Source organism: Lactuca virosa, chromosome 5 (genome assembly GCF_052849685.1).
Source record: "Lactuca virosa cultivar CGN04683 chromosome 5, Lactuca_virosa_CGN04683_v6, whole genome shotgun sequence".
Taxonomy (NCBI): Eukaryota; Viridiplantae; Streptophyta; class Magnoliopsida; order Asterales; family Asteraceae; genus Lactuca; species Lactuca virosa.
In genome coordinates, this window is record NC_136430.1 from 26162072 (window position 1) to 26175505 (window position 13434).

A 13434-nucleotide genomic window follows, 5' to 3' on the forward strand; every position below is an offset into this window, starting at 1 on the left:
AAGGTGTCTAAGTCCATAACTATTTCTGGTATGTACTTGACCCGACCCGGCATGGTCCATTTGGGTTGCATGGCACCATGCAATTGGATAAACTAAAATGAGAGAAATAACACTTATGGTTTATTAATATATTATAAGTTCTAATATATTAATAATATTATTTAATTAGTTTGATCAAGAATTAATTTAGAATTAATTAAGTGATCAAAAGATAACTAATTAAATATATGGGTAGATTATGTAAATCTTCCATATCTTATATAGTGGGCTAAGAGGCTCCATGGATTATCAAGTTCGGTTCCACCCATAGGATGCTCCATGGATGCTCCATGGGAGTTACAAACCCATGGGTCATGGAAATGAAGAATCATTACACATTAGGGTTTACATGGTGTAACCCTAGATGTGTCAACACTATATAAGAAACCCATTCTCCACCAAAATAGGCTACACTAAGAAACAAGAGGGCTAGAGCCGATTTTGCAAGTGTAAGATTCTCTCAAAGTTTACTCCTTTGCATTTGGTGTTGTGTGAAGCATTTGAGGCATCACACTTGGGGTGCTAGGCTCACAAGGTTTCAAGGATCATAATCAACAACAAGGTAAGTTATTCTATCTTTCATTCAAGTTAAAAATGTTCCCCATGTATGCTAGATAGGAATATAACCTTGGAATTCAACTTTGCATGATTATTAGACAAACATAGATCCAAGGTTATTAGGGTTGCATGTACACTTAGGAAGTGTTAGAATGCTCAAAACCCATCAGTGGTATCAGAGCCTAGGTTCGTTTGTTGTTTTTTTTTTGTGTGCAAACAGCTTGAAAAAAAATCGTTTTTCTGTTTTCTGCTCGTATGAAAGTTTGCACATTTGTTGCTGGAAATGGACTAGAAACATTACCCTAAACTGTTTTGATGTTTTAAAGCTTGTTTTAGATGGTGTAATGTTTATGCTAATCCATTTACAATGGCAATTATTAAAATTACAAGTTTTTTTAAGTGTAATTTTTGATTCTTGAAAGTGTTCATATTCATGTTCTTGAACTTATGAAGATTAGATGATCATAGGAATTGTTTGTAACCTTCATGGTAGTTTAATTCATGATCATAATGTGTTTTAATGGAGTCCATAACTTGTCCTCAAGTTATGGAAAACCAAAAGTCTCACTTTTATTAAAGCCATTAAAAGAACACAAGAGTTATAAAAATGAAGAGTCTTCATTTTTATTACTCAATTAATTCATAAGTTATAAGAAATGAAAAGTTTTGGAAGTTTACAAAACTTGCCCTCAAGTTTTGGAACATGTAAAGTCTTGATTAAAACTTTAGTTCCAACCCTTAGAATTTTAAAAGTTAAAATTCAACCCTTATACTTTATAATATTATAAGTTACTAATATATATATGTATAACGTCAAGTCGTCTTACCGCTAGTACGCCTCATTCACGAAGCCGGTCTATAAGGGGGGTATAAGGTTGTTGCCTATAAAATGGCAACTTAATGGGTGTCCACTCTCACCCACCGCTTCCTTGATCGGTGGAGGGTCGTTAGCCGAACGGGTAAGACAAGGACTTATAAATTCTCATTAAAAGTATGATGAATATTATAAAGTAACTAAATGCTTTTATTAAATTCCCAATCTTAGTTACTTTAGGAAAATGTGAATAAGGTGCTAATCCATGAAATTACACTTTACACTTTGTCTAAGTCGTTGGTGGAGCGTGTGTGGTTAACCGGCACACTAACTTGGACTTAACAAGGTAGGTAAAGGGTGACTTAAGGTTTACCATAGCATCGGTGGAGCGTGTGTGGTTTACCGGCACATCGATTGAGTGATAAACCTTGAGGGTACCAAGTGATTTGCATGGTTACTTCACACCTCGTTTTGTGATCCTCGATATCCCAGTCACAAAACTTGGAGGGCACACTCGAGATTGAAACATGCCTTTGAAAAGTTCATTGAATCTCAAAAGAATCTAGGAATTTCTAAGAACCAATTAAAAACCTAATATTTATATTTCGTTTTTCATGGTGGAAATTGGTGAATCGTCATTCACCTACCTTTCAAATATGTTATAGCTTGGATTACGGCATACCTCTTCTAAGTTATAATATATTGTGATTGGATCCTAGCCTTAATATTACATTTGGGTGTTTTATTAAGGACTCTCTTAATATCTAAACTAATATTGTTCTCTTCTTTCAGATGTCTTCAAACAATGCTGCTTCTGGCTCTAATCCTAATGGCTCCTTTACCCTTATGAACTTGTGTGGGAAAGTCACTTTTGATGGATCCAACTTCAATGAATGGATCAGAAACATCAGGATGATTACCCGCTACGAGGACAAAGAATATGTCCTTGACAAGGAGCTTAAGGAGATTGATGAGACCACTGCAACTCCCCAGGAGATCGCTGACTTCCGGGCACATGAAAGGGATGCTACAAAAGTGGCATGCATCATGTTGGCCACCATGACAGCGGAACTCCAAAAGTCCTATGAGGACTTCTACCCTTTTGAAATGCACCAAGATCTGATGGAAAGATACCATCAAAGTGCACGACAAGAGAGGTATGAAATCATATGCTCTATCATAACAACCATGATGAAGGACGGGGAATCCGTCACGAGCCACATGCAGAAAATGCAAAGGTATGTGGATCGGTTGCTGAAGCTTAATGTGAACTTACCTGAGGAGCTTGCAATAGATATCATTTTGCACTCCTTACCGTCGTGCTATGATCAATTCCGCATGACATATCACATGAATAAGGAAGAGGTCACACTCAGCAAACTTCAGGGACTCCTCAAGACCGCAGAAACAGGTCTTAAGGGTAAGTCGGTTGTTAACACTCCTACTCCAAACTCCGCCCCGGTTTTGGCAATCGGGAAAGGTAGAGGGAAGAAGAGGAAGAGCTCTTCGAAGGGTACCAAGGCTAGGACCCTTGATGGTTCTTCTTCAAGTGGAACCAAGAAATGTTTTGTCACTCCTTCTTCTGACCCTAAAGAGGCTGAATGCTTCTATTGCCATGAAAAGTCACATTGGAAGCGGAACTGCCCAAAGTACCAGCAAGATGTGAAGGATGGGAAAGTTAAACCCAACCATGCAGGTATTTACGCTATCTTATCTAATAACTCACCCCATTCTAACTCTTGGGTCCTTGATACCGGTTGTGGTATTCATATCTGTTCTGATTTGCAGGGACTAAGAAGAAGTGAGAATGTGGAGCATGGAAGAATAAACTTAATCATGGGGAATAGGAAAGCTTTACCTGTCACCAAGATTGGAGTTTATACTTTATCGCTAAGTAGTGGGTTTAGTTTAGATTTGAATAAATGTTGTTATTCGCCAGAAATGGCAAGAAATATTATTTCCTTTCATGCATTGTATAAACAAGGTTTCACCTTTTCATTTGATAATGAAGTTGGTTCGATTAATGCTTTCTTTAATAATGTTCTTTATTTTAAAGCATTACCTTGTGATGGTGTGTATGAAACTGTATCTGTGGTTGATAACTTAGGAAATAATGTATTGTGTATTGATTCTGTTAATGATAATAACTTGGCTAAAGCATCATTATGACATTGTCGTCTTGGACATATAAGCAAGAAACGCATAGGCCAACTCCAAAAGGATGGAGTATTGGAGTCATTTGACCTAAAGTCAGATGATAGTTGCGAATCATGCTTACTTGGAAAAATGACAAAGTCACCCTTCACAGGTTCTTGTGAGAGGGGTGAAGGTTTGTTGGATCTTATACATACGGATGTGTGTGGGCCCTTCAAACATGCCACAAGGGATGCTAATCGTTATTATTTGACTTTTACTGATGATTACAGTAGATATGGATATGTCTACTTAATCAAGCATAAGTCAGAGGCTTTTGAGAGGTTTAAAGATTTTAAACAGGAAGTCGAGAATCAATTGGGCAGGAACATTAAGATGCTTCGATCCGATCGAGGTGGTGAGCATCTTAGTTCAGAGTTCCTCGACTATCTTAGGGAATGTGGGATTGTCTCACAATTGACACCTCCCAGGATACCGCAGTTGAATGGTGTAGCTGAGAGGCGTAATCGAACCTTGTTGGATATGGTTCGTTCCATGATGAGTCGAGCTTCGCTACCAATCTCATTTTGGGGGTATGCCTTAGAGACTGCCGCCCATATCCTTAATCTAGTTCCCACAAAGAAAGTTGCCAAAACTCCTCATGAGATGTGGACTGGTAAAGTACCCAAACTAGACCACATTAAGATTTGGGGTTGCGAGGCTTTCGTGAGACGCGAGACTCATGATAAGCTCGAACCTCGAAGTGAGAGGTGTATTTTCATCGGCTACCCACATAAATCCTTTGGTTACCTCTTCTACAGACCTAGTGAGAATGTGGTCTTTGTAGCTAGGAGGGCTTTCTTTCGAGAGAGAGAGTTCATAAGCCAAGGAGACAGTGGGAGGCAAGTTGACCTTGAAGAAATTCAAGAGTCAAGTGGTGCAGGAACTTCAAACCCTAGGACTCAACTTGAGGAGGAAACTTCTGTTGAGCCAATTGACAAGTCTGTACCTCTGAGGCGTTCCACAAGGGTTAGGAATGCACCTGAGCATTACTATGGATTCCATATTACGGCGGAAGGTGATACACTTATCAGTGATGAGACACTGATAGGTCTGGATGAACCTAACAGTTACGCGGAAGCCATGGCAGGCCCTGAGTCAGCCAAGTGGAAAGAGGCAATGGACAATGATATACAGTCCATGTATGACAATCAAGTTTGGAACTTGGTTGAGAATGTACCAGGTCGTAAGACTGTAGGGTGCAAATGGATCTTCAAGAAGAAGACCGACATGGATGGTAATGTACACACTTATAAGGCACGACTGGTTGCAAAGGGTTTCTCACAAACTTCGGGAGTTGATTATGATGAGACCTTTTCTCCAGTGGCCAAGATTAAGTCTATTAGGGTTCTGTTAGCCATAGCCGCATTTCATGACTATGAAATATGGCAAATGGATGTCAAAACCGCTTTCCTTAATGGAGAGTTGGCTGAGGATGTTTACATGAGTCAGCCAGAGGGTTTTGTCAACACAGAGTACCCTAATAGAGTGTGTAAGCTTGAGAAATCCATTTATGGGTTAAAGCAAGCACCTCGCAGATGGAATCTTTTCTTTGATGAGAAAGTCAAGGAATTTGGCTTTTCTAGGAGTGAAGATGAATCTTGTGTATATGTCAAGGCTAGTGGGAGTATAGTTAGCTTTTTGGTATTGTATGTGGATGACATACTACTCATAGGAAATGACATCCCAACTCTGCAGGAAGTTAAGTCCTGGCTTGGGAAGTGTTTCTCTATGAAGGACCTAGGAGAAGCTGCCTATATTCTAGGGATAAGGATCTTGAGAGACCGGAGTAATAGACTAATTGGACTTAGTCAGAGTACTTACTTGGATAAGGTGTTGAAGAGATTCGGCATGCAGGACTCCAAGAAAGGAGAGTTACCCATCCAGAGTAACGCCAGATTGAGTAAGACACAAAGCCCTAGTACTGAGGCTGAGATAGCAGAAATGAGTCGAATACCTTATGCTTCGGCTGTAGGATCGATCATGTATGCTATGACGTGTACTCGACCTGATGTAGCCTTTTCTTTGAGCATGGTTAGCAGGTATCAGGGGAACCCTGGCAAGGCACACTGGACTGCGGTAAAGAATATCCTCAAGTACCTACGGAGGACTAAGGACTGTGTCCTTACCCTTGGTGGGAGTGAAGACTTGAGAGTTGTAGGGTATAGTGATGCTAGCTTTCAGACTGATAGGGATAATTTCCGCTCTCAGTCAGGCTGGGTGTTTACGTTAAACGGAGGAGCAATTTCTTGGAAGAGTTCCAAGCAAGAGACAGTGGCTGATTCAACTTGCGAATCAGAGTATATAGCAGCTAGCGAGGCAGCAAAGGAGGCGATATGGCTGAAGAACTTCATTGGAGACCTTGGAGTTGTACCAGCTATTAAAGAGCCAATGGAAATTTTCTGTGATAGTGAAAAGTGCAGTTACCTTAGCCAAGGAACCAAGGGATCACGGGAGATCCAGACACATCGACAGAAAATACCATTTCATCAGACATCGAATAGAAGAAGGACTCCTCGTGGCAAAGAGGGTATCATCGGATGAGAATCCAGCAGATCCCCTCACAAAGGGACTGACTCGGGTTAAGCATCTCCAGCATGCTCGGAGCATAGGGCTGAAGGATGATATTAGATTTAGTAGTTAGATAACCTTGAAATTTGTAAAGTGTAATTGACATTAGATGATGAATAATAGGTGTTTTATTTATGAGTAAAGTGTTGCTATCTCTTGTCGATCGTTTACTATATTTCTTTTGCATGTTTTGACTTCCAGAATAATTATGTTTGGTATATCATATTATTCGAACCTCCATAGTCGGTCATATGTCGGAAGTAGGTATGAATCAAGACTGTCATGATTGGTTGCAGAGGTCTAAGTTGTTGGACATGGCTACAACACTCATGAGTGCTCATAAGTTCTGAGCATTGGACTCAACCCACGCTCACTGGAATCACTTCATGGAATTTATCTCGAGTGATCGTGAGACGGTAATATCATATAAGTCTTCAAACCTAGAGATATGATTTGTTACTTATGAGTTGGTTATGCATTGATTGTACGTTAACGCATTGGTAACACGATGTTATAAAACGTGCTTTTGTGTATAATTCAATGAGTGGTAGAACAAACATATGAGTCGAAGTTTATCTGTTCCTTCTTGGATTAGAAGCTGATATCTGGGCCCCTCGATGATTTTGTTTTGACCTATGTACCGGGCCCGGTCAGAACTAAGTTGATGTGTTCAATTAAGTTCTTTGTCAAACAAATCGGAAATCGGGAAACAAACTGCTGGACAATAAGTAAGACATTGTTCCATGTATTTGTCCGGCTGATATCTAGAACAGAGGATTATATGATCACTTATCTTAAATGGCGTATCATCATCTTCTCAGTTCCGAGAGACCTTGAAAGAGCTACGATTGCCGATCGGTTCCTGAAGTATTGCAGTTATAGTTATTAGACTTATGCAAGTGGGAGACTGTTGGATAAGGTGTCTAAGTCCATAACTATTTCTGGTATGTACTTGACCCGACCCGGCATGGTCCATTTGGGTTGCATGGCACCATGCAATTGGATAAACTAAAATGAGAGAAATAACACTTATGGTTTATTAATATATTATAAGTTCTAATATATTAATAATATTATTTAATTAGTTTGATCAAGAATTAATTTAGAATTAATTAAGTGATCAAAAGATAACTAATTAAATATATGGGTAGATTATGTAAATCTTCCATATCTTATATAGTGGGCTAAGAGGCTCCATGGATTATCAAGTTGGGTTCCACCCATAGGATGCTCCATGGATGCTCCATGGGAGTTACAAACCCATGGGTCATGGAAATGAAGAGTCATGACACATTAGGGTTTACATGGTGTAACCCTAGATGTGTCAACACTATATAAGAAACCCATTCTCCACCAAAATAGGCTACACTAAGAAACAAGAGGGCTAGAGCCGATTTTGCAAGTGTAAGATTCTCTCAAAGTTTACTCCTTTGCATTTGGTGTTGTGTGAAGCATTTGAGGCATCACACTTGGGGTGCTAGGCTCACAAGGTTTCAAGGATCATAATCAACAACAAGGTAAGTTATTCTATCTTTCATTCAAGTTAAAAATGTTCCCTATGTATGCTAGATAGGAATATAACCTTGGAATTCAACTTTGCATGATTATTAGACAAACATAGATCCAAGGTTATTAGGGTTGCATGTACACTTAGGAAGTGTTAGAATGCTCAAAACCCATCAATGAGTCATACTCATACCTGGGTACTATAATGTGCCAGAAGTACTATCATGTACAAAGTCCTTTTTTTGACACTATTGTGTGTCGGGGTACGAGAGCGTACGGGAGTGCTTTATTAGTATTTCCCCATACTTTTTATTTTGAAGAGCTTTGGAGTCATCGTTTCTTTTTTGAAGTGATCCGACGAGCTTCATGTGTCAGCGTTTCCTTTCACGAAGTAATTAAGGGAACTTCGTAGACTGCCTAATAGAGTGTGTCAGTAATAGACCACTACCATGTATGTCTAATGTTGTATTTCCAGATAGGGTGAGTGTGGGGGTAAAATACCTCACGGTGTCAGACCACTGCTAGCAAAGTTTGATGTTGTATTGCCGGATAGGGTGAGTCTAGGGGTAAAATACCTCACTGTGTCAGACCACTGCTAGGCTTAGTTATCTAGAAAACCACCTCTGACTTAATTGTCTTGTTGTTTTTACGAACGGAGGTTCGTGGTAAAATTGTTCCATTCCCCTCGTTTGATGTATTTATTGATCCTCGTTTGCTGTGAGGGCATTACCGAAGCAGCGTCGTCAGTTTGTTGTTCATATTGATCATTTAGGCTAGATCTCGTAAGATCGTTGTATAGGATCTATACATGGGAATCGACGGGATGGGATAAATTGTTTTAGAGATATGTTATATCCGTGTTAATGATAATAGTTGGATTTGCAGGTTTGCAATATACATTATTATCACATTGTGGGATTGAAATCCCTATGTACTCACCAAGTTTCCCAACCTGACCTACTCAATTTATTGTATCACAGGTAGCTATATGAAAGATACATTTTGCTCAGAGATTTAATGAGTATTAAGCCACTAGTTTAATTACTGTAAGGCTTGTAATATTTCGTTATACTTTTGTTTTTGTATTGACGATGACATCCTAATGTTTTAATATAAATAAAATACATTTCTTCGGAAATGCTTTGATAATACATTTATCATATTTTTGGGAACAAATTCCGCAACCTTATTCTTCAAAAAGGATACTCTGATTTTTAAATAAGTATAAACAAATCGGTCTTTTCTGGCCGTGAAAATCGGGATATCACATCAACCCACCAAGTTTCTTAGAAACTTTTCCCAATTCGAGTATGGATCCTATGCTTTTAGTAGTACGGGCCCGATACTACCTTCCACAGCTATCCATACTTTCCTCAAGAATCCTCTCGAATCCTCTAACTCACCTTCTCTATCCATGCACCAACACTCGATAACCAGCGCAACAAAACCTACTGAGGCAATCCCTAGGCTCTCCTAGGTTCCCGACCTCACCCTGCCATCAGCTGCTGAAGAACTCCTCCTAATGTCAGTTAGCTACCTCATGAACACAATCACATGCAACAAGGCTTAGATAATCCTTCGAGTAACAGACTCACCCCTACAACGGTTAGACTAAAAAAAGAGTTGCGCAATAAGGTCAAATCCGTCACTCTGAGATTATCCAACCCTTGCCACATGTGACTTGACATATTCACTTAATAGCTAACTCACATCACTTATAAGTTCCACAAAGCACAAAGCAAGCAACATTCGTGTAGTAACACTCCAATCCATAGAATGATCACAAAACATTCAAATCCACACACCACAACTCATGCTATAAATTTCCACCCTCACTGTCGGTTGCCTTATGCATGCAAATTATACAGAGAACATAATCAAATAGACTGTCGAATAAAAGACTCTACCCTGGGACCAGAACCAAACGAGGAACAAGAATAAGGCCAAATCAATTATTCTAGGGCTATAAGATCCTATCCATATACAATTTTTTTTCATACACTTAGCATAATCCCATATCAAGTCAATTTATCATGGACTAATCAGCACTAGCATGCAAGTCTACCAGCTCATACAATAGACATGCAAAGGCATCCCTCCTAGCATTCTATCATGCAAAAACTGAGCAGATCCTTAACCCTAACTAGCATGCGATTCATAGATTCATTAATTAAATCATACCAGATAACATGTATGGGTATTTTGGGAGAAACTTACTTGAGTTCGGTCAATTGGATGCACCACACCCTTTCTTGTATTAGAATACTTGTTTTTCCTTTTTAAATCATTTTTCATTTTTGAAAGACTTAACCAAATCCTCAGTTTGAGTTCAGACACACCCGCGAGTATGTCTGAATCCCTCAAACCAAGGCTCTGATACCAACTTGTAACATCCCAAAATAGGACCCAAAAATTTCATTTTTAATTTAATAAAACCTAGCATTACAGAAACATCATTATAAGGATCTAGATGAAACTAATGAGTCGATCATCACATCATATCAGAGTAAGTTAAGAAAATGCGGAACTAAGTGATGTGTGCTCTGCAATCATCCTGAGCTCCTCCATTTCAAAACAAAGGTACCTGAAACATAAACTGAAATCCGTAAGCACAAATAGTAGTGAGTTCCCCTAAAATACCATGCACAACACAACACGAAATATACAACAATGGTTTATCAGCAACCCTGGGGAATATCAACAATCCCAGTGGCTAACAGCACGCTCGGTGGGTTATCAACAACCCCTGGAGACTATCAACAGTCTCAATCACTTATAAACAATGTAACACAATAATAACAGCTAGACCCAGCTGATAATCACAAATACAACTATTCTACCACACATGCACATACAAACATGCAAGAGTCACAAAGATAGCTAGCATCCTACATACATAATTTAGTGAGCCGATATTGGTGCCTTCGACTCACGAACACCGAGAGAAGACTCACCTCACACTATCGAATCATACAGAAAATCCCTGGCTGCTGGCTGATAGATCCCTAAACTATCAATATCAAAACAACACCAAATAGACATTTGGGTCCCAATCCATATCCATATATCCATACTTGGGGTAAAAAGACCATTTTACCCCTAACCTAGCTTGGTCCAAGACTAAGGCCCAAACTCACAATCTGAAAGGCCCCAAAACTAAAATAATCGACCAAGGGCCAAATATGGCCCAATTTTCCAAATTAAGTCCAAAACAGTTGTACTCAGATGGCCCAAATACAAAAACCCACCTGACTGAGTACGCGGGGAGTACTTAGTTGTACGTTAAGCGTACATGCTATTTGGCTTGTACGTTGCGCGTACAGACTTGTACGCCCAACGTACTCATCCATTAAGACAAAAATTGACATTAAGCTCTTAATGCTTAAGGCCAAAAGTCCAAACCACATATGTGAGTACTAATAAGTGTCTAGGACCATAGAGTCACTGACTTGGTGACTTTGCATGCCCCAAAAGAACCCAACTTCAAGATAAAGCATTATACTTTCACCAAATGGACACAATATCATACATGGGAATTCCAAACCCTAAAGGAGACAACTTTATGCATCTAAAACCTCAGAAACACCAAGAGTGGCAACTCATAACTCCTGGAGTGGTACCAAACCACTAGATCTCAATCTTGGGGCCAAAATGAACCAAAACTCATATAACATAGATCTAAGCCAACAATGATCAATTTCATATCTTTTTACCTCAAACAAGCTGGAAATGAAGCATGCAATCAAGATTCATAAGCTCTTCCTTGATCCATAACCTTGCACCTAACTCCATCTCCTTGAATATGAACCAAAACACCAAGATGAACATAATGAGCTCAAAAACACTACCATGGAGGCTAAGGGACGATTTCTAGGGTTTTGGGGACTTGTAGGCTGGTAAAGAGGCCATACCAAAAGATTTAATGTGCTTATATAGGGTATAACATCAAAAATTAGGGTTTTCCTTCACCCCTTTTACGCCCCGCGTACTCCTCGTACGCCCAACGTACGAGGTGTCGCACCCCCGATCCAACCCTCGCAGTATGCTAAGAATACACCAAATTACGCCCAACGTAATGCCCTTTGCATCAGTACGCTGCGCGTACTCCCTAGGTACACCCCGCATACTAGGGTTTCCTCTTAAACCCCTAAGCACTCCGAAGGCCATAACTTTTTTGTTATAAATCTGATTCTGACGATCCATATATCCTTGGAAAGATAACGAGAAGATCTACACTTTAATCAACTCATGCTTGCCTTAGAATATCCCGAACAAACATCCAATTTACGTAAAAGACCGAGCTGACATATTACCAAAATACCATTTGGCTTCAAAACACAAACCGGACACCCGGATCATCCAAATACATCGTCCACCTCCAAATGAGCCTAAATCTTAATTATTCAAGGATCCTAAGCCTACTAACACCCAATTGGTGCCTTCGAATCACGAACACCGGGAAAAGACTCACCTCACACTATCGAATCATACAGAAAATCCCCGGCTGCTGGCTGACAGATTCCCGAACTATCAATATCAAAACAACACCAAATCAAAATTTGGATCCCAATCCATATCCATAAGTTGTTAATTTCGTGCATTAAACTATGATTTTTGTGTTTAAAGATTTAAATTGACTGCATTAAGCTATGTGTTTTCTGTTTTGTGACATCCGTCAAATTTGGTCAACAAAACTCAACAAGGGTCAACAAAAGTTAATTGTGCGTATATTAGGTCAAAAAGGCGAAATGTGATTTTTGTAACATCCCTAATGTATTATCAAATATTATAATTCTACACACACTATTTTGAAATCCATTATCGAATAAACGCTTTTATTGCGATCAATAAATTACGGTAATGTAGTAATTCAATAAAACACACAAATATTACTGGAATTGGGTAATGTTCATAACACGAGATTTACTTGTTCAAAAATCCTTAAACACGTTTTAAACATCATATGACCTAGTATTTAGTTGATACTCCAGTGGTTATGCTGGAAAAAAGGTCATACATCAAGGAAAACGAAATGTTATCACGTTTAACTCTCACATTTTATACAACAAATTTGAGAAAACCAATTTAACTATAAGGTGTTAATATTATTGTTAATAATATTAAATAACAATATTTTTATTAGTTATTAAACCTTACCAATTTCTCAAATCCCACCACCCTTTTATAAAAATGACAAACTTTTATAAAAAGGGTTAGGTTTTTATAAAAACTATATGAGACAAATTATGTCTCTTCTCTCCCAATATATCTCCCCATATCCAACATTATCATATCATTTATATAATAAAGAAATCAAGAAACCATACAAGAGGTTAAATTGAATTGAATTGGTAAAATTGAATTGGTAATTTGAATTGGTAATTTGAATTGGTAATAAAAACTATATGAGACAAATTATGTCTCTTCTAATATGTGAGCCTTGTGTGATAAACCATCAACAAGAGGTTAAATTGAATTGGTAATTTGATTAACTATTATTACAAGTCTTGCTTGATACGAACTGAACACTAGGAAGCATGTTAGTTTAATCAACTGATCAGTGTTTGAATTGACTTGTTTGCTAAAGGATTAGTAATAGTGAACGCGAATCTAATCATTTTAGGAATCGGTGAACATGAATAAATGAATCTATGTATGCAATTGTCTATGATTTTAAGGTGTAATTTGTCTAAACTAAAGTACCTAAAGTGATTTGTCTTCCTGTCAGTTTATCGAGATTTACTATTTAATTG